The sequence below is a fragment of the Ovis aries genome, chromosome 1 (assembly GCF_016772045.2).
Source record: "Ovis aries strain OAR_USU_Benz2616 breed Rambouillet chromosome 1, ARS-UI_Ramb_v3.0, whole genome shotgun sequence".
In the NCBI taxonomy this organism is placed as follows: Eukaryota; Metazoa; Chordata; class Mammalia; order Artiodactyla; family Bovidae; genus Ovis; species Ovis aries.
In genome coordinates, this window is record NC_056054.1 from 231,585,847 (window position 1) to 231,607,823 (window position 21,977).

Genomic DNA, 21,977 nt, shown 5'->3' on the forward strand with positions numbered 1-21,977 from the left:
TCTTGAAAGGAGGTTGGTAAGTCCATCCATAAGTTTGATGCGTCCCCATCACGTGTGTTTAGTCTCGCATTCCTTTGGAAGGAACAACCTGGAAGATTTTCTGCAGTGAAAGAGTTAATGGATTCAGTCAGTTCAGTTCAGTTCAGTCACTCAGTCTTGTCGGACTCTTTGCGACCCCATGAATTGCAGCACCAACTCAAAGATGAGTAATCTGTTAAGCACATGAGGGGTTGAGAGTAAGACATCCAAAAATCAGCAATAATATAAGAAGAAAACCACCTCCAGAAATCAGGCTTATGGTACAAATTTTTTTTTTTTTTACTATAAGACTTATTTTATGTTGCAAATTCCTACGTGTCCTCATTAAATGGATATATGTTTGTCACTGGGAAAATAATATGACTTTAGAAAGAATGATGAAACCTTAGTCTTGAGAAGGATGAGTCATGAAAAACAAAAATGATTTAAAAAGCATCCAGAAGGGTTTCATTCACCAAGAACTGAATCTTTCATAAGATTTAACTTTCACACTTGAGCGATTTGTATAATTGCTACAATTGCCACCAAGTCCTCATGCAAATCTTCTGATTTTCCTAAATGAGAATTGCTAGCAGTTGCTTGTAGTCATGTGCTGCTGCATGACTTACCCAGTCTCAGCCCCATACTCAAAAAGGACCATAAGCCTGTTAGCATCTTTCCCCAGGTTCAGAGAGTTTCAGGAATCTTTGAAGTTGATGGTGCAATGGAGCAAAGCTTTCTGTTCAAAGGGCAGCATCTTCCAGAGCAAGCTGATTAAGCCTTATACCAAGCACACCCTTTCCTTGTTGCTGAACTGAGCTCCATTCCTTCTCCCCACCATATTTGGGAAGATGCCATTTGGGGAGTGGGGGGAATTTTCCCAAATAACTCTCCACAGAGTTCCATCTCCTATAGCAATTTTAATGACTGAGCATTAAGAGCCAAAGTCTAAACTGTGCCCAGGAGTTCATGAAAGCTGCTGAATGTGCCTGCTTAGGGAACACGGCAGGGGATTTTCTGTCTTAAGTAGCAAGGCACGCCATGCAGCTGGAATCAGAAGCAGGCCCTGAAATGTTCACAGCGTGTTGCAACTGAATGTTTTTTCTCTTCTTCAAAAGATAAACTCTCTTCCTCAGAAGTTTTGATTTGTTTTCTCTGAATTTCAAAAAATTATACAGGGAGGAGAGACAAGCAAGCAATTCCATAATGTCTCTTATACGGGATCCACTTTCTAACAGTCTGTTGTGTTTGCAAAGCTTTACTCTGCTGTATCACAAGGCATGGAGATGAGTCTGTGAAAATCTCTGAGGTGGAGTGATGGGGATGGGACAAAGAGGAAATAAGCTTATATCAAATCTTAACTTGGGCCCAGAAACTGTGCCTGCACCAGTCCAGAACAGCAGAGAATACCATCTTTTTTTTATTTTAATCTTTAAATTTCTGTTCCTTTTTCTTTTTAACCAAACCGCAAAGAACCACAACCTTTCCCAAATGAATCACAGAAAATCCACAGTTCTCAGCATTTATTTTTAAATAACGCATGTAGTCATATTATGGAGTCATAAATAGCTTATATGAATCTAAAAACTCAGGTATTAAAAAATGTGTAGCCTTCTAGCCTTAATTCCAAGGAAATGTTAAAAGCTATTTATTTTTGAAGATCAGCATTATTTTGGTGACAACCTTTGAGGGTTTTCCTTTACTGGTGAAAGACAGTGATTCATCTTGCCCTCACTAAGGCAAACCCAAGACAAGCTTGCTGATTCTTTAAGAGGTAGAGACAGGGGAACTTGTTAGCAAACACTTTTCCTTGTCAGAGGCCAATTATTTTTTGTGTGGATTTTATCAAATACCTTCCAAAGAAACTGCAATGTCTTTCCTGACTTTTTTTCTTTGCAAGAGTCTCTTTCTAAGAGCACATGCAGTCCTAGGTAATTGTTTCTCATTTGTGTAGGAGTCACTGTCTTTTTATATTTGCTTGTCTGTTGATTTCCATAGAAATCACGCTTGCCCTTCTGTGAGGAGTACAGGAGTCAAGGCTCTGATGTGACCTCTGATCGTGAGAGCAGGTCCGCACAGATGTGATGCAGAGTTTCCCAGCTCTGAAACACGTGTGAGCACACAGAACTCTCTTTCCTTTTCAGTCTCAGAATCAGTGGGTTTATTGGGCTAGTGCTGACATAAAAAATGAAATGAAACATCTGAGTGTAACAGCTGCACAAAATTTGGAGTCGTGTAAACTGGTCTGACATCACACATTCTGCATGTGAGTTCCATGAGTATTCTCCATATGGTGCTAATACAATAACATGCCTACAAAGTCCCTGTGGTTTATGGCATGACGAGTTCCAGAGCTGAGGAAATAAAGCCAGGAAGCCCACACCATTTGCTGAATGGAACTGGTGCTGGGTAATGTCTCAGACTCACTGAACCACTCAGGGTCACTAGGAACAAGAAGCCACGTTGGACACCGTACCAGCAGCAAGTTTTATGCTGGTGACTCTAGTTCCCTCTCCTCAGAAGGAGTAGGAGAGAAGTCTCACAATGCTTTTTGCCTTACTCCATAGGAAAATAGATGTAGGAGTGTAAAGGAATTGCCAAAGACAGCCTACTTCTTCCTGGCAGTCAGGAAAAGGCAGGTAGAAAGAGAGAAAGAGAACATATTAATAACAGCTCGACAGAAGTCTTGGCAAGAGGCAGCAATCCTTTGCTGAAAGGCTAGAGTCCTGCCCAGGGCACACAGTGGCATTGATCAGATCAATGACGCCCCACACTGACCCCAGCTATAAACAAAAGCTGCACATGTTCCCTTTCTTCTGCTCAAGGTGGGTGGGGTAGGAGTAGGAGAGTACAGGCATTTGCCTAGTAGTTCGTGTTCCTCTGACAGGCTATACATGTGGCCTAGAAAAAATTCTGTTCTTATTTAATTTTTAAAAATGACCCAGAGACACTTGTTTATCTGCTGGCTAATTAACCTGACAGAGGATGACTTACAGAAAATATTTAGTGGCAGCTTGGCTTTCCCTCTTCACTCAGCGTAATGCTGGATTGCTTCCCTTACCATCAGTTTCCAGGCTCAGAAAATCCACACTGCAAGTGCAGCATTGTAAACAGATTTCTCTGATAGACTTTCAAGGTCAGTGAACTTATTGAATGCAGCACCTATTTGCATGAGAGAATTCATAAGTGAATATATCAGGTTGGGGTCCATCATATTTTAGGGCAGCATCTATTGGCTATATGTGACAGTGCATTTTAGCTCTGTTGGATACTAAATACATAGAAGCAGAGAGAGATCTCCCAGACTGGATTTCAAGAGTTGCAAGTGTAGAGACCAAGAATCTTTGAACCCAAGTGAGGATTTTCATGGTCTGAGAAAAGGAAAGGGAAAAATAAAAGGTGTTTAAATAGGAGAATTTAAATAGGATAATAATTTTTCCTTTAAATAGGAGAAATCTCAGATCAGGAGAGTAATGAACATTCTCAGAATGTTATAAAGCATTTCAAAATACATAAAAATCAACACTTCCTAGCAAATTTTTTTCCTCCAGTGAAAGATATCTTTAGTCATCTTAAATCATTAGCAGAACAGAATTATATTAATAGAAAATCACTTCATAGACAATTTTACTAAAATTTATTCACTCCTGTAAAATTGGAAGCACCTGTGACTTTGACACAAAATGTAAGATAAAGTTCAGTTCAGTAAGAACTGTAAGATAGAAGGTGGGCATAATACCAGAATCCGGAGAAGGCAATGGCACCCACTCTAGTACTCTTGCCTGGAAAATCCCCTGGACAGAGGAGCCTGGTGGGCTGCCGTCTATGGGGTCGCACAGAGTCAGACACGACTGAAGCGACTTAGCAGCAGCAGCAGCAGCAGCAATATCAGAATCATTGTATAGTACATTGTAAGGTCAGTTGTAAAATTCTCCTTTACTTTGACCATCTATGCCATGGCTTTCCTCTATCAGAATGGGCAATGTAAAGATGATTGTTAACGCAAAATAAATAGGTTTATAAGGAATTCTGGTCTAATCTCCCAGGGCTCAAGGTTGTGGCTTAGAATCACTACAACTGAGATCAGAGAGTCTATTTGGGGGTTCTATCCAAGTTCTAGACCCTTCTCTAGTTGCCCCAACGGAAATCAAACAAATTATACAGTGCTAATAAACTGTGTGGTTGTACCTGCCTCTGCCAGGCATACTATGGTCCTGATACATACTGTTAGATCACCACACATTATCTTTCAGGTTTTCTGCACAGTCTTTTCCAAGCAAGGCAGCCTTGACAACTTGTCAACGGGGTGTTATTCTCTTAAAATGAAGTTGTTTTCTTTTTGCCTGAGAATGACTTTCTCAGAGATCTGGGAACAGAAGCAAGACTGTACCTTTCACTGCCCCTTTAATTTAAAGGAGAAAAAAAATCTCTGTAAGCTAATATGTAGCTTCATTGGTGATTATAGTATTGCAAACTTCTCTGATTTAAACCAGAAAACAGGAAATGTCACCCTATTCAGCTGGTAGAGAAGAAAAAAAAACATGCAGGTGGATGGTGTGAAATTTAAGCAGACTTGGGAAAGAACTAATCCATGTTTGGAATTCTCCACTGGAGATGTGTTTTGACAGTTTTCTGGTAGTTTCCTGTTTTGGTTTGCCTACTTCATGTTAATGCATGAGGCAGCATGATATAGCTGAAAAATCATGTGTTTTGAGGACAAGTGTCCCAGTCCTGTCATTTTCAGCTAGCTAGCCACCTGTTTCTCTGAGCTTCAGGTTATAAATCTGATAATTGAGGTAATGACACCTAATGAGTGGCTGTGAGAAGTAAAACAATAATGAATGTAGAAGTACTTTATATTGCTGCCTCCTACGTGCTAGCTGTGTGACTTTGTGCAAATTACTGAAATCTCTATGCCTAGGTTTCTTCATTTGTAAAATGGGATTAGTGGTACTACCCTTGCTTGAGTTGTGGTGAGAATTGCATAAGTTAATACATGTAACGGAGAAGGCAATGGCACCCCACTCCAGTGCTCTTACCTGGAAAATCCCATGGACAGAGGAGCCTGGTGCGCTGCAGTCCATGGGGTCGCTAAGAGTTGGACACGCCTGAGCAACTTCACTTTCACTTTTCACTTTCATGCACTGGAGAAGGAAATGGCAACCCGCTCCAGTTTTCTTGCCTGGAGAATCCCAGGGACAGCAGAGCCTGGTGGGCTGCCGTCTATGGGGTCACATAGAGTTGGACACAACTGAAGCGACTTAGCAATACATGTAAAGTGCTCAGAATAGTGCCTAACATACAGTATGCTACTGCATACTTAACTCTGAATGTTTTCTGTTATTTCTGTTTATTGGATGATATACATAGGTTATTTATTTTTTCAGGGGTACTTCACTTTATAATTTAAATACAGCAGAATTTACATTTATACTTCAACTATTACTGAGTATTTTGTTCAAAACACTAAGATAAGTGCTGTTGGTATTGTTTAGTTGCTAAGTTGTGTCTGACTCTTTGGCAACCCCGTGGGCTGCATATAGCACGCCAGGCGTGCCTCTGTCTATGGGATTTCCCAGGCAAGAATACTGGAATGGTTTGCCATTTCCTTCTCCAGAGAATCTTCCCAGCCCAGAGATTAAACCCACGTCTCCTGCATTGACAGGTGGGTTATTTACCACTGAGCCACCAGGGAAGCCCCAAGTGCTGTATACAAGTATAAATTAGGGGGATAGTTATCTATATTGCAAAAGGAAGTAACAACACAGTGCTTCAATTTAAGAATTCACTTTGACAGTACCCACTATTGTTTTCAACACAGCTTGAAGTACAGAAGACATGTAATGCATCCTTCAAGGAGTATTTTACATATATTTTTATAATTCTAATATTCATGCATGGTCATTGCAGAAAATTTTAGAAAACACTGATAAGCAATGATAATTATTATAACTATATATATATATCTTTGTAATAAAAATATACATCATGTGTTTTATAATTATAATAATCAAATATAATTGAAATCACCTACATTGTCACCACCAAGAGACAGCTATGTCTCACGCTTAGGTTTAAATTATTTTGGTCTTTGTATGTGTGGTGTATGTGTGTATATAGGTGTATGCAAAATTAGAATCATACTGCTTTTAAAAACTTAAAACATCATAAACTTCTTTCTGTGTTACTAAATATTCTTCTCTTTTTGTTATTATGCAATTTTTGAGAAATTTCGAAATAGTTTTGGACTTAAAGAAGAATGGTAAAAATCATGTAGAGCTACTTGAAGACTATGCAAATATTCTGTTTCTACTTAAATAATTACCCACTCTTTTTATCATACTTTGGTGGATATTGCCTGCAGCAATGATTACTGTGGGATTTTAATGGTGATTTTCTATTTCCCTCATGTACCCTTCTGCATTTATTTATTAGTATTATTCTCTGAGGAAGAGCTGTTCCTTCTCTCCCATATATTTATTTAATTTATATCCCTGTGGACTCATGAACATTTATTTTGTTCTTTTTGCTATAATCTAATATTGTACTATTGCTTTTAATTTTGTTGTTCAAATTGTTTCAGCTTTATTATTGGGAGCTCTTTCATATCGGCTCCTGTGCATTTTTATACCACTTACTTTGAAACATGGCAGGTGTTCCAGGATCATCAACAACTCCAGTCCCTGCAATCAAAAGAGATCCCTGATCTCTTATATTGGAGGGTGATATTTAGAAACCAACACCGCCAGGAGCTAGGTATTTTCTTTGCTACCAAGGTGTCACTGTTTCTAATCCCTGTCAGGAGATAGAACCAGGAATACATCTGTGTGTTTAAGTACACACTAACTCATGCATAAGCACATATCTATATTTCGGTACCAATTTATAATATATATTTACACTTTCTCAAATTTAAAACATGAGTGCATATTGATACCTTTAAATCCAGTTGAGCACCACAGGAGTCACTATAGCCTTCCCTGTTTTCTTATATGTTAACTTCCTTCTTTCTCCAATAGTGAAAAACCTGACTCTGATTATCTACAGTATATTTAGTTGTTTGTTTAATACAACTATCCTAAATAAGTAGTGTCAGAATTCTTAGTCCATCCCCCTGTGAGAAACAACTGAAGCACAGTGTTTGTGTACATTAGCCTTACATAAAATCAAAACAGTTTATCTAAAGTTACTTAGGATGGCTCCTTCAGTGTGCTTGTATGATCCATTTATAATAACTTAAATGCAATCGTCACAATCTGCACCCTATCTTGCCTCCCACATTCTGATAGTTTTTGGTTATTTTTTTTTTTTTAATATATGCTTCCTTGGTGGCTCAGCTGGTAAAGAATCTGCCTGCAATGTGGGAGACCTGGGTTCGATCCCTGGGTTGAGAAGATCCCCTGGAGAAGGGAAAGGCTACCCACTCCAGTATTCTGGCCTGGAGAATTCCATGGACTATTCCCTTCAGTGTGCTTGTGTGATTCATTTATAATAAGTTAAATGCATTCGTCACAATCTGCACCCTATCTTGTCTCCCCCATCCTAATAGGTTTTTTAAAAAATCTATTTATGTAATAAAATTCACTTTTGTGGTGTACAGTTCTATCAGTTTGGGCAAATGCACAGAGTAGTATTATGAACCATCATTTTATACACAATTCCATCATCCAAAAGTTTCTCCTGCTGTTCCTATAGAGAGAACTTTCCCCCAACCCATGATCCATCAATTACTCATTGGTTTTCCTCATTATGATTTTGCCCTTTCCAGAGTGCTGTGTGACTAGAATCAAACAATTCTGGGTCTGGCTTCTTTCACCTTGTAAAATGCAGCTAAGATTCATGCATGCTATTTTATAAATCCGTACCGATTTTATTGCTGAAAGAATTCTATTATATGGATGTATTAAATTTTATGGAACATCAAGGTTGTTTCCAGTTTTAAAGCAGCTGTGAATATTTACTTATCGGTTTTTGTACGAACATATTTTCTTTACTTTTGGGTGCACACCTCAGAGTGGGATTGCTGGGTCACGTGGTTGGTATATGTTTATCTTTTTAAGAAACAGCTGAACTATTTCACAAGTGGATGCACCATTTTGCATTTTCACCATTTTTCATCCTTATCAGCACTTGATATTGCCAGGTTTTTTACATTTAAAATAGTCAAATACATATATTGTAGTATCTTATTGTGGTTTTAATTTATATTTCCATAATGCTTAATGATATTGATCATTTGTCTTATGCTCATTTTTCATCTGAATATGTTCATTGGTAAAGTATATGTTCAGATCTTTCTTTCATCTGTTTTAAAAAATGGGTTGTTTTCTGATTTCACAATTTATGAATTCTTTATATATTCTAGACATTCTTTTTGCTATAATCTAATATTGTACTATTGCTTTTAATTTTGTTGTTCAAATTGTTTCAGCTTTATTATTGGGAGCTCTTTCATATCGGCTCCTGTGCATTTTTATACCACTTACTTTGAAACATGGCAGGTGTTCCAGGATCATCAACAACTCCAGTCCCTGCAATCAAAAGAGATCCCTGATATCTTTTATTGGAGGGTGATATTGAGAAACCAACACCACCAGGAGTCCTTTGTTAGATGTGCTGTTAAAATATTTTCTCCTAGTTTGTGATTTACCTTTTCATTGTCTTAATGAAAAAGCAAAAGTTTTTCTAGATAAATTTTTTTTATTTTAATACAGTGCTGCTGCTGCTGCTGCTGCTGCTGCTGCTGCTGCTGCTAAGTCGCTTCAGTCATGTCCGACTCTGTGTGACCCCATAGACGGCAGTTTATTAATTTTTTTCTTTCATAGATCATGGCTTTGTTATCATATCTAAAAACTCTTTGCCTAACTCACGTTTGCTCGGTGGTAGCACTATTAACATTTTAGACTGGATAATTCTTTGTTGTGGTGGGCTGTCCTGTGCATTTTAGAATGTTTAACAGTACCCCTGGCATATACCCATTAGATACCTATAGAACCGCCCCCCCTCTTACCCCTGCCACCTACTCATGATGATCATAAATGTTTTAGACATTGCAAAATGTCCCCTGGGCATAAAGATGACTTTGTTCAGAATCACTGGCCTAATCCAAGGCCATGTACCTCATGTGTTTTTTTCTTCCGTGTTTTCTTTGCGAAGACTTTTGGTTTTATGCTTTGTATTTTAGGTCTATGATCCATTTTAAATTAATTTTTTGTGAGGTGTGAGATACAGGCTGAGGGGTTTTTTCTCTTTTCATATGGGGACATTTAGTTGTTCCAGTACCATATGAAGAGACCACCTTCTCTAATGAATTGTAGTTGCATGACTCTCAAAACATAGTTGACTATATTTATGTTATTTCATTTCTGGTCTCTCTCTTCTGTTTCATTGATTTATATATCTATTATTTCTCCATTACCACACCATGTTGATCACTGTAGCATCACAGTAACACTAAATTACATAGTGTGAAACCACCAACTTTGTTGGCAATTCTAGTTCCTTTGCCTTTTCATATAAACTTTAAAACCACCATGTTAATACCTATATACAAGCCTGCTGGATTGTTTTATTGGAATTACATTGAATCTATATGAGGAATTTGGGAGATTTAACATCTTAATAATACCAAATCTTCTAGTCCAAGAACATGATCTATTTTTCCATTTGTTTGGATCTTCTTATATACTTTTCTCAAGTATTTTGTTCTTTGCATCATACAGATCCCACCTAATTTTTTTTTTTTTGATTTTACCTAAGTTGGAGCTTCTTGGTGCAATTGTAAATGATATTTTTATTTTAATTTTGAATTTCAATCATTTAGTGCTAGTATATAGAAATACCATGGTTTTGTGTGCACTGACTTTGTATCATGAGACTTTGTGCTATGCTTAGTCACTCAGTCATGTCTGACTCTGCGATCCCATGGACTGTAGCCCTTCAGATTCCTCTGTCCATGGGGATTCTCCAGACAAGAATATTGGTGTGGGTTGCCATGCCCTTCTCCAGGGGATTGTCCCAATCCATGGATCAAACCCAGGTCTCTCACGTTGCAGGCAGATTCTTTACTGTCTGAGCCACCAGGGAACTCACTTATTTATTCTAATCGCCTTTGTGTAGATTCTTTAGAAATTTCTACATGGATATTTTGAGTTGGATAATTCTTTGTTGTGGGAGGCTATGAATAGAGATGATATGCCTTTTAATTCCATGTCTTGTCTTATTGTAATGGCTAGGTTTTCCAGTATGATGTTCAATAGAGGTAGTGAAAGTGGGTATCTTCTCTATCTTAGAGGTAAAATATTGAGTCTTATACCATTTAGTATGATGTTAGCAAAAGGCTTTTTGTAGATGTCTTTTATTAGGTTTTAGAAGTTCTCTTACTAGTTTGCTGAGAGCTTTAATCATGAATGGAGGTAGAATTTTGTCAAATGCTGTTTTTGCATCTATTTTCTTCTTTAGTCTGTTAACACAGTGCCTTACATTGATTTTCAAATGTTAAGCCAGTCTTACATTCTTGTGAGCATGGTCATGATGTATTATATTTTTTATATTCTCTGCATTAAATTTGCTAACATTTTGGTAAGAATTTTTTTCCATCTGTGTTCATGAGGGATATCATTCTGTAGTTTTCTTCTCTCGTGATGTTTTTGTTTGTCTTGATATTAGGGCAATGCTGGTGTCATTTCTATTTTCTGAAAAAGGTCTTGTTGAATTTATATTATTTCTTTCTTAAATGTTTGATAGAATTCAACAATGAAACCATTTGGGCCTGGAGATTTCTTTTTTAAAGATTTTTTAAGTACAAATTAATTTCTTTAATAGATCTAGGACTGCTGGTTTATCTAGTTTCTTCTTGAGTGACCTTTAGTAACTTGTGTCTTTCCTGGATTCCATTACATTTAAGTTGTCAAATTTCTGGGCATAGAGTTGTTCATAATATACCCTTATAATCTTGTTAATGTTTGTAGGGTCTGTAATGATATCCCTTCTTTTGTACCTGATATTGGTAATTTATATATTTTTCTCTTTTTTCTTGGTCAGTCTGGCCAGAGGTTTATCAGAAGAATCAGCTTTGGGGTTCATCAATGTTTCTTTATTGTTTTCTGTTTTTAACTTCATTGATTTGTTTTAATTTTTATTTTCTTTCCCTGGTTTATGTGTAACTTAAGTGTATCTTGCTCTTGTTTTTCTAGGTTATAAAGGCAGGAGCTTAGATTGTTGATGTGAGACCCTTTTTCTCTTCTAAAAGTACTTAATGCCTAAATTTCTCTCTAACACTACTTCAGCTGCAGTGCACACATTTTGATATGTTGCATTTTTATTTTCTTTCAGTCAAAACTCTTTTTTAACTTCTCTTGAGGTTTTCTCTTTGTTCCATAGATTATTAGAAGAAGACTCAGTTCCAGTATTTGAGTACTTTATGATATTGATTTGTAGTTTTAATTCCATTATGGTCTGAGAATATACTTTGAATGGTGTCTATATTTTAAAGGTTGTTTTATTTCATAGAATATGGTATATATTGGTGAATGTTCCATGTGTAGTTGAAAAGAAAATGTATTCTGCTGTTGTTGGGCAGAGTGTTCTATACATGCCAATTTGGTCTGGTTGTTAATAGTGTCCTTTAGGGCTTCTATTTCCATGTTAATTAACTATTTGCCTCTATTGATTGTGCTGTGCTGTGCTGAGTTGCTTAAGTCATATTTGACTCTTTGTGACTATATGGACTGTAGCCCACAAGTCTTCTCTGTCCATGGGATTTTCCAGGCAAGAATACTAGAGTGGGTTGCCATTTCCAGGGCATCTTCCTGAACCCAGGGATTGAACCTGTGTCTCTTATGTCACCTGCATTGGCAGGTCAGTTCTTTACCAGTAGCACCACCTGGGAAGCAGCCAAGTAATCTTCTATTGATTGAGAGCATCCCTGGTAGCTCAGCTGGTAAAGAATCCACCAGCAATGTAGGAGACCCCAGTTTGAGCCAAGTAATCTTCTATTGATTACTAAGAGGTAATTGTACATTTCTCCTTTCAGGTCCATCTCTTTTGCTTCATGTCTATGAAGTTGTGCTATTAGGTACATTCACAAGTTGATTGGTTACATTTTCTTGGAAAACTAAATCTTTTATCATTATGTAGTATATACCTCTTTCTCCCTGATAATATCTCATTTTGGTTTTCTTTGATAACAGCTGCTCCAGCTTTTTTTTTTTTTTGATTAGTGCTTGCATGACATATTTTCCTTCATTTATCCTTTTACTTTTAACCAATCTGTCTTTAATGTGAGTTCACTTGTTCCCTCTGCACTTTTTCTTTTCCTGCTTTCTCTTGTGTTAATTGAGAATGTTTAGTTATTCTGTTTCATCTCCCCTGTTATTTATTACTCTTTCCTCTTTAAAAAAATTGTTTTTAGTAGTCTCTCAAGTGGTTTCACCATACATCTTTAATTAATCTGGTCTGCCTCCAAACATTATACTCTTTTATGGAGCTAGCAGCAATACCGTCTCAATTCCTCCCTTCTATCCTTTGTGTTATTATTTTCATACCTTTCACTTTTACATGCACTGTGAACACAGAACACATTGCTACTATCATTGCTTCCAACACTGAATAGTTATCTTTTAGAGCAATCAAAGATAAGAAAAGAAATGAATTTTATTTTACTTCATTTATTTATCCCATTTCCATGATCTTCATTTCTCTGTGTTGATCCAAGCTTCAGTCTAATATTCTTTTTGCATGAAGAGCTTCCTTTAACATTTCTTATAACACGAGTTTCCTAGTAATAAATTTCTTCAGTTTTGTAAGCCAGAAAAAGTATTTTTCTTTTGTGAAAGGTATTTTTGCTGGATAGAGGATTCTGGGTTGACAGGGGTTTTCTTTCTTTTTTTTTTCTTTTAGTACTTTAAAAATGTCACTTCACTGTCTTCTGGCTTGCATTATTTCTGAGAAGAATTCTGTTGCAACTCTTCTTTGTTCCTCTGTATGTTTCTTTTTCTGTGGCTTCCTTTAATGTTTTTTCTTTGTCAATGGTTTTCAGCAGTTTAAATCTTATGATATACCTAGGTATGTATGTGTGTTGTATCATCCTACTTTTATGCCCTCTGAGCTTCTTAAATCTGTGGTTTAACATAAAATTTAAATAAATCTTGGTCATTATTTCTTCAAATGTATCTTGTGTCCCCCTCTCTTCTATTCCTAGGATTCTAATTATGCATATATTAGAATATTTAATATTGTCCTATAACTCTTGGGTATTATGCTTTATCTTTCATCCCACTCTTTTTTCTATTTGTGTTTCATTCTTGGTAATTTATATTGACCTATCTTCAAGTTTACTGATTCATGCCCCATCTGTCTCTGTCTATTAGTGAAACTGTCTAAGGCATTTTTTAGCTCTATTATTGTGTTTTTCATTTCCAGCATTTTGATGTAATTTGATTCTTTCTCATACTTTCTTTCTCACTGCTTATATTAACCATCTGATCTTGCATGTTGTCCACCTTTTTCATTAGGGCCATTAACATATTTAAAATTCCCTGTCAGATAGTCCTAACATCTGTGCCATAATTGTTTCTGGTTCCAGTGTTTGCTTAGTTTCTTTGGAGTCTATTTTTTCTTGCCTTTTCATATGCCTTTTAATTTTCTGTTGAAGCTAATCATCTTGTATAGCTTAGTAGAGACTGGAAAAAGTAGTTTATAAGCCTTAATATGAAAGTACCTTTCCTTCTGTTAGACCTTTGATGAGATGACTTGAAGCTTTCTAGGTTTGGATTGCTGTGCTTTTCTTCAGTATATCACAGCCTTCAAATTTTTCATAGACCTACCTTGTGCTTAGGTTGGAAGTGAATTTACCAGAACAATGTCTGTTTGATTCTGAATTTTAGCTGTTCTCTTTGCATTGTTTCTCAGCAAGAGTTTCTTGGTCTACTCTTATTTTTCTTCCATTTCTCTCTCAGTAGTATTCTCCTATTGTTATTTAAGTAACTTGTTGTTGCTAGTTTGTGGTGGGGAGGTATGGTGCAGGAATCTATCCTGTGTCCTGAATAAGCCTCAGTCTTAGGCATGCATCATATGAGATATGGCATTTCAGTTCTCTTACCCTATCCTGGCTGTGTTTGTAGGCTCTGTGTGTAATCCTGTACTGTGCTGTGCTTTGTTGCTCAGTCATGTCCAACTCTTTGAAACCCCATGGACTGTAGCCCACCAGGCTCCTCTGTCCATGGGATCCTTCAGACAAGAATACTGGAGTGGTTGCCATGCCCATCCTCCAAGGAATCTTCCTAACCTAGGGATCAAATCCAGGTTTCCTGCATTGCAGGCAGATTCTTTACTGTCTGAGCCACCAGGGAAGCCCAATACTGGAGTTGATAGCCTATCCCTTCTCCAGGGGGATCTTCCCGACCCAGGAATCAAACTGATATCTCCTGCATTGCATGCAGATTCTTTACCAGTTGAGCTACCAGGGAAGCTCTATTATGTGTGTGTGTTAGTCACTCAGTCGTTTCCAACTCTTTGCAACCCCGCGAATGGTAGCCCGCCAGGCTCCTCTGTCCATTAAGTTCTCCAGGCAAGAATACTGGAGTGGGTTGCCATGCCCTCCTCCAGGGGATCTTCCCAACCCAGAGATCAAACCCTGGTCTCCCACATTGCAGGCAGATTCTTTACTGTCTGAGCCATATCCCTCCCTTATTTTTTGCTTCTGCTCCTTTCACCCATTTGCAGTGAGTTTTCTCCAATGCCTTAAGGGTAGCAGTGCTTGATGCACTTTCCTTCTAAAGATTAAGGTTTGTTTTTTTTTTTCTCCATAGGAAGTAGGAGAGATAGATTCAACCAGTATTTCTTGCCCCTCCCACAAAATGACTCTACAACTCTCCTAGCTCTACAACATGATAGATCCAACTTAGGGCTCTTTCCAGTCTTTTCTGTGAGCAATTGTAGGGGTTGTGGAGAAAGAGCCTGAAAGAAGTATAAATTTCCCCAAATTCTGTGGCCCTCGGTTTCACACTTGCCTGTCAGCCTGTCAACAAAGGTCTGTCTAGTCAAGGCTATGGTTTTTCCAGTGGTCATGTATGGATGTGAGCTGGACTGTAAAGAAAGCTGAGCGCAGAAGAACTGATGCTTTTGAACTGTGGTGTTGGAGAAGACTCTTGAGAGTCCCTTGGGCTGCAAGGAGATCCAACCACTCCATCCTAAAGGAGATCAGTCCTGGGTGTTCATTGGAAGGACTGATGCTGAAGCTGAAACTCCAATACTTTGGCCACCTGATGCGAAGAGCTGACTCATTTGAAAAGACTCTGATGTTGGGAAAGATTGGGGGCAGGAGGAAAAGGGGACGAAAGAGGATGAGATGGTTGGCTGGCATCACTGACTCAATGACAAGGGTTTGGGTAGACTCCGGGAGTTGGTGATGGACAGGACAGCCTGGTGTGCTGCAGTTCATGGGGTTGCAAAGAGTCGGACATGACTGAGCAACTAAACTGAACTGAACTGTCAGCCTGTATTCTGTCTTCACCAACTTATCAGCTATTTCATTTAAACTCATTTACTGGTATTTGAGGACTTCCCAGATAGCTTAGTTGGGAAAGAATCCGCCTACATTGCGGGAGACCTGGGTTTGATCCCTTGGTTGGGAAGATCCCCTGGAGAAGGGAAAGGCTACCCATTCCAGTATTCTGGCCTGTAGAATTCCATGGACTGTATAGTCCATGGGGTCACAAAGAGCTGGACACGAATGAGTGGCTTTCACTTTCACTGGTATCTGAGTGAGCCACTAGGAAAGCCCTAGTGATAGGGAGACCCTGGTGTTCTTACTGTATATGGTGACTGACTCACAATGATAGGCTCTAAGAAGAGTTGAGCTCTGCAGATAGCCTCATGTTTGCAAAATTCTTTAGGAATTTCAAGTGCTGTCACCAAGTTGGTTTTAAATTACACATTGTAATCATGCATTTCAGTCATAAATTTATTGAGAAATACTCATCATTGACTTCCCTGGTGGTACAGATGGTAAAGAATCTACCTGCAACGCAGGAGGCCCATGTTGGATCTCTGGGTCAGGAAGATCCCCTGGAGAAGGGAATGGCAACCCACTCCAGTATTCTTGCCTGGAGAATTCCATGGACAGAGGAGCCTGGGAGGTTACAGTCCATGGGATCGCAAAGAGTCAGACATGTCTGAGTGACTTAACACATACACTGGTATCTGATGACATCTACCCCAAGTGAATACTTTGCATTCCCTTTCTCTCTACAGACCTTGTCCCTTCCTTAGGTTTTAGATCTGTTGCTTGCTTTGCAACTTCAACTCTTTTATAAGTTAACATAGAAAAGTTATGATTTTGAAGTTAATGCTCTCATTTTAAGAGTGGTGCTCCTTTTAGCTCTTTTCATTCTTTCCTTCCATTTTAGTAGCCAAACTAGATTCCATTAAATGAATATATAATCCACTTTTTAAAACCAATCCCAGTCCTTTATATTGTACTTTTAGGCAATTTTCCATTTTTTTGCTATTATAAATAAGGTTGTGTCACCCTTGTAGATAAATCTATCTTTGATTATTTACTTTCTATTCATTTACAACCTAGAGAGAGAACAAGCAGGCATATCAGGAACAATTAAGTAATGATGTAAGGTACCATAAAATGAATGCCCAAAATAGCATTCTAGAATTCAATACTAATAATGAGTCATAATGAAATTATAGTGGTGCCTCACATCTGTGAAGAACTTAATATCCTTCACACTTATTAACCTTTTGATTTTAACCATAATGCCCCATTTTCCTTATTAGGAAAATAAGACTGTTAAGGAATGGAGCTGGGACTTGACTCAGTATCTCAGGGAATATCTTCATAAAAGAGGAGATGGGCCTGAGCTGAATCTTGAAAGATAGGTAGCTTAACAATAGGCAAAGACAGGAGAATACATATCCTGATGAGAAGGCAATGATGATGTGGAGACACAACTATGTATAACTTATACATATCTGTACAATCTACAGAAGCACAGATTGAGACTGAAAAAGGCTTGGACTATTGAATTCTGTCATTGATGTGTTTCTTGTTCTCATTTTAGAATAAATGATACCCATATCAGATTATCTAGGTGGTTAGTACCAGGGGCTTGACCTGAGAGTAGGAAGCCTCCAGCTCAGCTGTTCTCTGCGTTTGACTGATTTAATCCATGTGTTCCACCCAAACCAGGAAGGGAGCCAGCCTCTCCTTCACCCAACCAAGTAGAGTTCAGTGTTTGGGTGGAAAGGAAGATGCATTCCAGCTGTCCCCAAAATGAAGAAAAGCAGAAGATGGTTCCCCCACCCCCCTTCTTCAGTGAAATAAACCTGACCTTCTGATAGGAGAGTCTGTCTTGAATCAGAAATGGTTTAACTAAATCACAACAGGAAGCAGCTCCAGTTACAGCCCAGCTTGCTCTAGGTCCTGATGGATGAAGATAACATGCCACCTGGCTTCATGAAACTCTGGGTGTAGCAGGTAGTTGCCCTAAGGGGCCTATACAAAGACTTTGCCTCTGGAATTTCTGCTATCAGAACTACCTGCAGGAGGAATATTTGCCAAAGTTAGAGGCAATAACCCAATAGTTGAGAACCCTGTCTCTAAATGTAGTTAATTTCTATTTAATTAGCCAGTAACTACATTTAAAATAAACAACAGTTGGTAATCAAAACCAGGAGGACAGAGGATGAGCCGTTGTGTGACAGGATAGAATTACTAGGCCAAAACAAAGTTGGAGGAAAGTGAGAGACATGCCGTTTCAGAGAAAACAAGGTTGAGAGAGGAGGGATTGTCAAAAAGCAGCTCATAAAGATTTGTATCAGCTTTTCCTTGTGTTTGTTAGCCATCAGTAAAACTGATTTTAATCACCAAGTGGTCTTTAATTATAAAGCATCTGTTCCTTTATTAAATAAAAATTAAAAGCACATGTAAAGGACAAGTTAAGAAACTGTCAAATGGGATGAGAGTTTGGCACATCCTGGTACATCCTTGGTGACAGAGGTACAGCTTGGGACTGGTTTCCAGGAAACCCCTCAGCTCCCAGGGCTCTTGCTGACACCCTGGCTGCTGGTGGTATGCATTTGTAGGCAAAGGGGCTGCTCCCTTGGGGAAGATATGTGGAATTTCCCAGAGCTGGGGCGAGGTCCCTCTCTCTACCAATTCATCCCCTGCATTTGTAATCCCTGCCTTTTCTGTACCACTGAAGATGTCTTCATGTGTCTTATGAAGACATCCTTTCCTCCATGCTATTCTTCACTGGGTGAGAGAGAAGGAGAGAGAATGAAGAAGGAAAGGGGAAGGGACTGGGAGAAGAGAGGAGAGCAGCTCTGGGGCCCCAGAGTGTGAGCAAGTTTCAGTTGAGCTGTTCTTTTAGGCAAACATTTTCTAATTAAACTTTAAACCCAAACCCTTGTTTCACCTCTCTCCAAAATGCAGGATGTGTCTCCCTTCTGGTTAGCATGAAATGATTTCTTCTCTTTCCTTCATTAGAAACTGGAATTGATCTTCTTTAAAGATAAAAATTACATTTCTGCTTAATTCCTATTTGATTCATTTGGAACCAGTGCATTTTCATCAGAGCAACTAAAAAGCCCTGTGAGAACCAGCTCAGAAGAAGGAATGTACAGAGGGTCACGATAAGTAGCACTTCTCATCAGACCTGTTGCCCGGGGATGTTAAAGTGCTTTTTAAAATGGGGACTAATAAGGCTACTCAGCTTTTACTGTTTTCTAAGAGCCTCAGCTAAATTAATCATGGCACAGAATAACCCTTCCTGTAAGGTAAAATAATGATTCCCGGTATTTTGAAAGCAATCGCTGATCCACAAAGAGGGAGGTAACGTCTCCCTGAACCAAGATTAAAACTCCACTCCCTTCCTGTCATCAAAGGCCAGCTTGTTTGTATCCGAGCGGGGCCTTGGGAGAGCCAGGCGCTGGGTCGGAGCAGCCGCAGCCGCAGGAATGGGAGGCCAAGCAAGACTGAGGCTGTGGAAATGCAGGCTGGGGTGGGGGCTGTTGAGGCTTTGTTTACTAATGACATATTCTCCCTGAAAGTGGTCAGGCATCCGCGGGGCTTCCAGCTCAGGGACTCAACCCAGCCCAATCCTATCTAGGAGGGGCTGGCTGCGCCCACTGGCCCAGGCCACCCACACACTGGCACTCCGTGCACATGGAGTCCAGCTCCCCTCCCGCATTAGCTACAGCGTGGATTCCTGGTCACATCTGCACAGCCAGAGTGAAAGCCTGTAATTTCCATAGAATCCAGTTCTTTTGAGTCAGAGCTGCAGATGAATGTTTGTTTTATTTTTCTTTTCAAGGTGATTACACATCCTTTGGTTGTGGGGAAGCCTGGGCTATCACAGAGAGAAGAAGCTGAGTGAATTATTTAAAAAGTATGCAGCAAAGGCCTGTGGATCGCTGGGGAGGTGGGATGGCATCTCTCCCTCACCTGGGGGCGGAAAGCAGAAAGGACCCCAGAAGGCTTGTTGGACACCAGTTTAATTCAGAAAATAGAGCAGCACTTCACCTCGCATGTGCTGGGTGGGGAATTGTAAAAGAGGACACAGTCAAAATAGTCATTAAGGCCAAACCAGAGTCAGCCCAAAGCCAGGCCTGCATTCCCAGGAACCTGCTGGGCCATGGTATTTGCATACATCAGTCCCCAGTCTCCATTGTCTCCCACAGGAAGAACTTGTTCTATTCCATTAAGAACGCCTGAATATTTTATTGGCTAAAAACTAGGGGCCTGGGCTGGATGGTAAACAAGTTTGGAGTGCTGTTTTTGAATTGTGTTTATGTTTTATACATGGAACAGTTTTAAGTATTTTTTTGTTAAATTCAAAACACTCCAGAAATTCTGCAACTTGAGGGGACAACCACTGCAAAAGTTCCAGGGCAACATTTGGACACTTTCAAGGTTACTTCAGGGACTTGAATGGTGAGAAACAAGAAGGGACAACTTTTATTAAGAAAAACATTTTAGTAGCTGAATACAGAAATCAAAACCAAGAGCAGGCGTTCCAAATTCATATTGTGAAACGCCTACAAAAAGATTCTTCTGTCACAGTGTGGAGAGTTCATCTTTTCATCTCATCAAGTGAAAATATACCCCAATTCCCGAGTAGGTATTCAGTTCAAACAAGGGAACAGGGGAGGTGTTCTCATTCGGCAAACACTCTGCGGACTCCAGTCAAAGATCCCTGTGGTCTAGGCTAGTGAGAGAAAGGGGTGCCCTCTGCCTGGCTGTGGCTACGCAGAGATCAGCTTTCACAGATGCAGGCAGGAGAACAAAGAGCAGGCTTCATCTGCCCGCACCCCACAGGCCCATGTGCAGGGGGAGCGCCATTCCAGTGCCCATCACATGGCCTCTGTGGCATAAAAGCCTTTTAATAATTCTGATTTTGAATATCAAATTGAAATGAAAAGTGCATTTAGGAAGGATGGGCTGTAACCACACTGAAATGCATGTTCTATGCAAACAGGTTGAGCAGGCGCTGGGGGCCAAGCTGTGGTTCTCAATTTGGCTGCACATTGCCCCACCTGCTCTAAAATGTACTGATGCTGCCTCCCTATCACCATCCTACGCCCTCCCCAAAAGTATGATTTATTGTAACTGACCTCAGATGTGGCCAGGGGCATCATGATTTTTTAAAGCTCTCCAAGTGACTCTAGGAAGCAAACTTGAGAATAGCTATAGAGTGATTTAAGACAGCATTTAAGGCCGCTCCATCATCTAGCCCCAGCCAGGCTTTTTGACCTTCTCTTTCTCCACCCCCATCTCAGCCTGTACATGAGACACAAAGAGACTTTCTCACTATGCCTGAATGTACTTTGTTCATTTATATTTTCATGCTTTTATGCATCCACATTGTCTCACTCTGGTCACCAAAGAAAGGCCAGTTAAAAGTCCTCTGTGCAGCCTTCCCTACCTGTCACCTCATCTTCACCAGTGAGTCACTTCTTGCCCCTCAATCACAGTTGATAGCTTTTCTCACATTATATTAACAACGTCTGCTTATCGATCTGCCTGTTCTCTCTCCCCAGCTGGAATGTGGACTCTGCTTTCAGCAATGAGCACCAGATATGGCAAGGCAGGGGTTTCTATGAATGTTTATTGAATGAAAGAATGAGTGAATGAATGCCAATCTTGATATTGCTGATGTTCCATCACTTTGATCCCAATTCTCTGACCATAGTCCCCTGCGAGACCAAGTTAGTAATTTGGAGGTGGCAGCCTGTAATCTTTGATAATCAAACTAGGGTTCATACACTAGAGCTTGGCTATATTATCTGAGCACTTGTTATAAATGTAAAATTTGCATTTTAATGAGATCTCAAGGTAATTCATATGTACAGCACAGTTTGAGCTATATTTTTTAACAAGTTCCCAGGTGGCTTCTATGTAGCCAGTCTGCCAACCAGTACTGGGACCCACCATCTTAGAATTTTATTTACTGGATGTAGTGAACCCTGTGTAATTGCCTACTGCTGCTGTTGTTTAGTCGCTAAGTTGTGTCCGACTCTTTCTTGAGCCCATGATCTATAGCCCGCCAGGCTCCTCTGTCCATGGGATTTCCCAGGCAAGAATACTGGAATGGGTTGCCATTTCCTTCTCCAGGGAATCTTCCTGACCCAACAATTCAACCCTGTCCCTTCTGCACTGGCAGGTGGATTCTTTAACACTGAGTCACCTGGAAAGCCCTGATTGCCTACTAGTTACTTCTGCTCTCCCTTTCCCTTCCTTGCAAAGCCCTGATTTTGTTCAGTTATCAGGCCTTCACCTGTCAAGCCAGTGCCTCAGGAAACTTGATCCCACCTCCAGCCCAATAAGTGGACCTGATTGGTCAAAGGCATGGCCTATCTGTCTGGCCAGGGATCAGTTCAGGAATGGACGTGAGACCAGATTCAGGAATGAATATGAGGGTAAGTAAGCTAAGGGCAATACAGAA

General features: G+C 39.6%; 1 long non-coding RNA gene across 3 annotated transcripts in view; it reads left to right on the forward strand.

Annotated features, from left to right (window-relative positions):
• Positions 1-21,977, forward strand: part of LOC105603748 (uncharacterized) — a 79,815-nt gene that overhangs the window by 53,000 nt on the left and 4,838 nt on the right. For 2 of the 3 annotated variants that reach the window (XR_003586293.3, XR_009595202.1), the window contains exon 4: positions 21,779-21,951. This is a non-coding gene — a long non-coding RNA (uncharacterized LOC105603748). The remainder of the gene's footprint in view (positions 1-21,778; positions 21,952-21,977) is intronic. The other variant, XR_009595197.1, reaches the window with a different exon arrangement.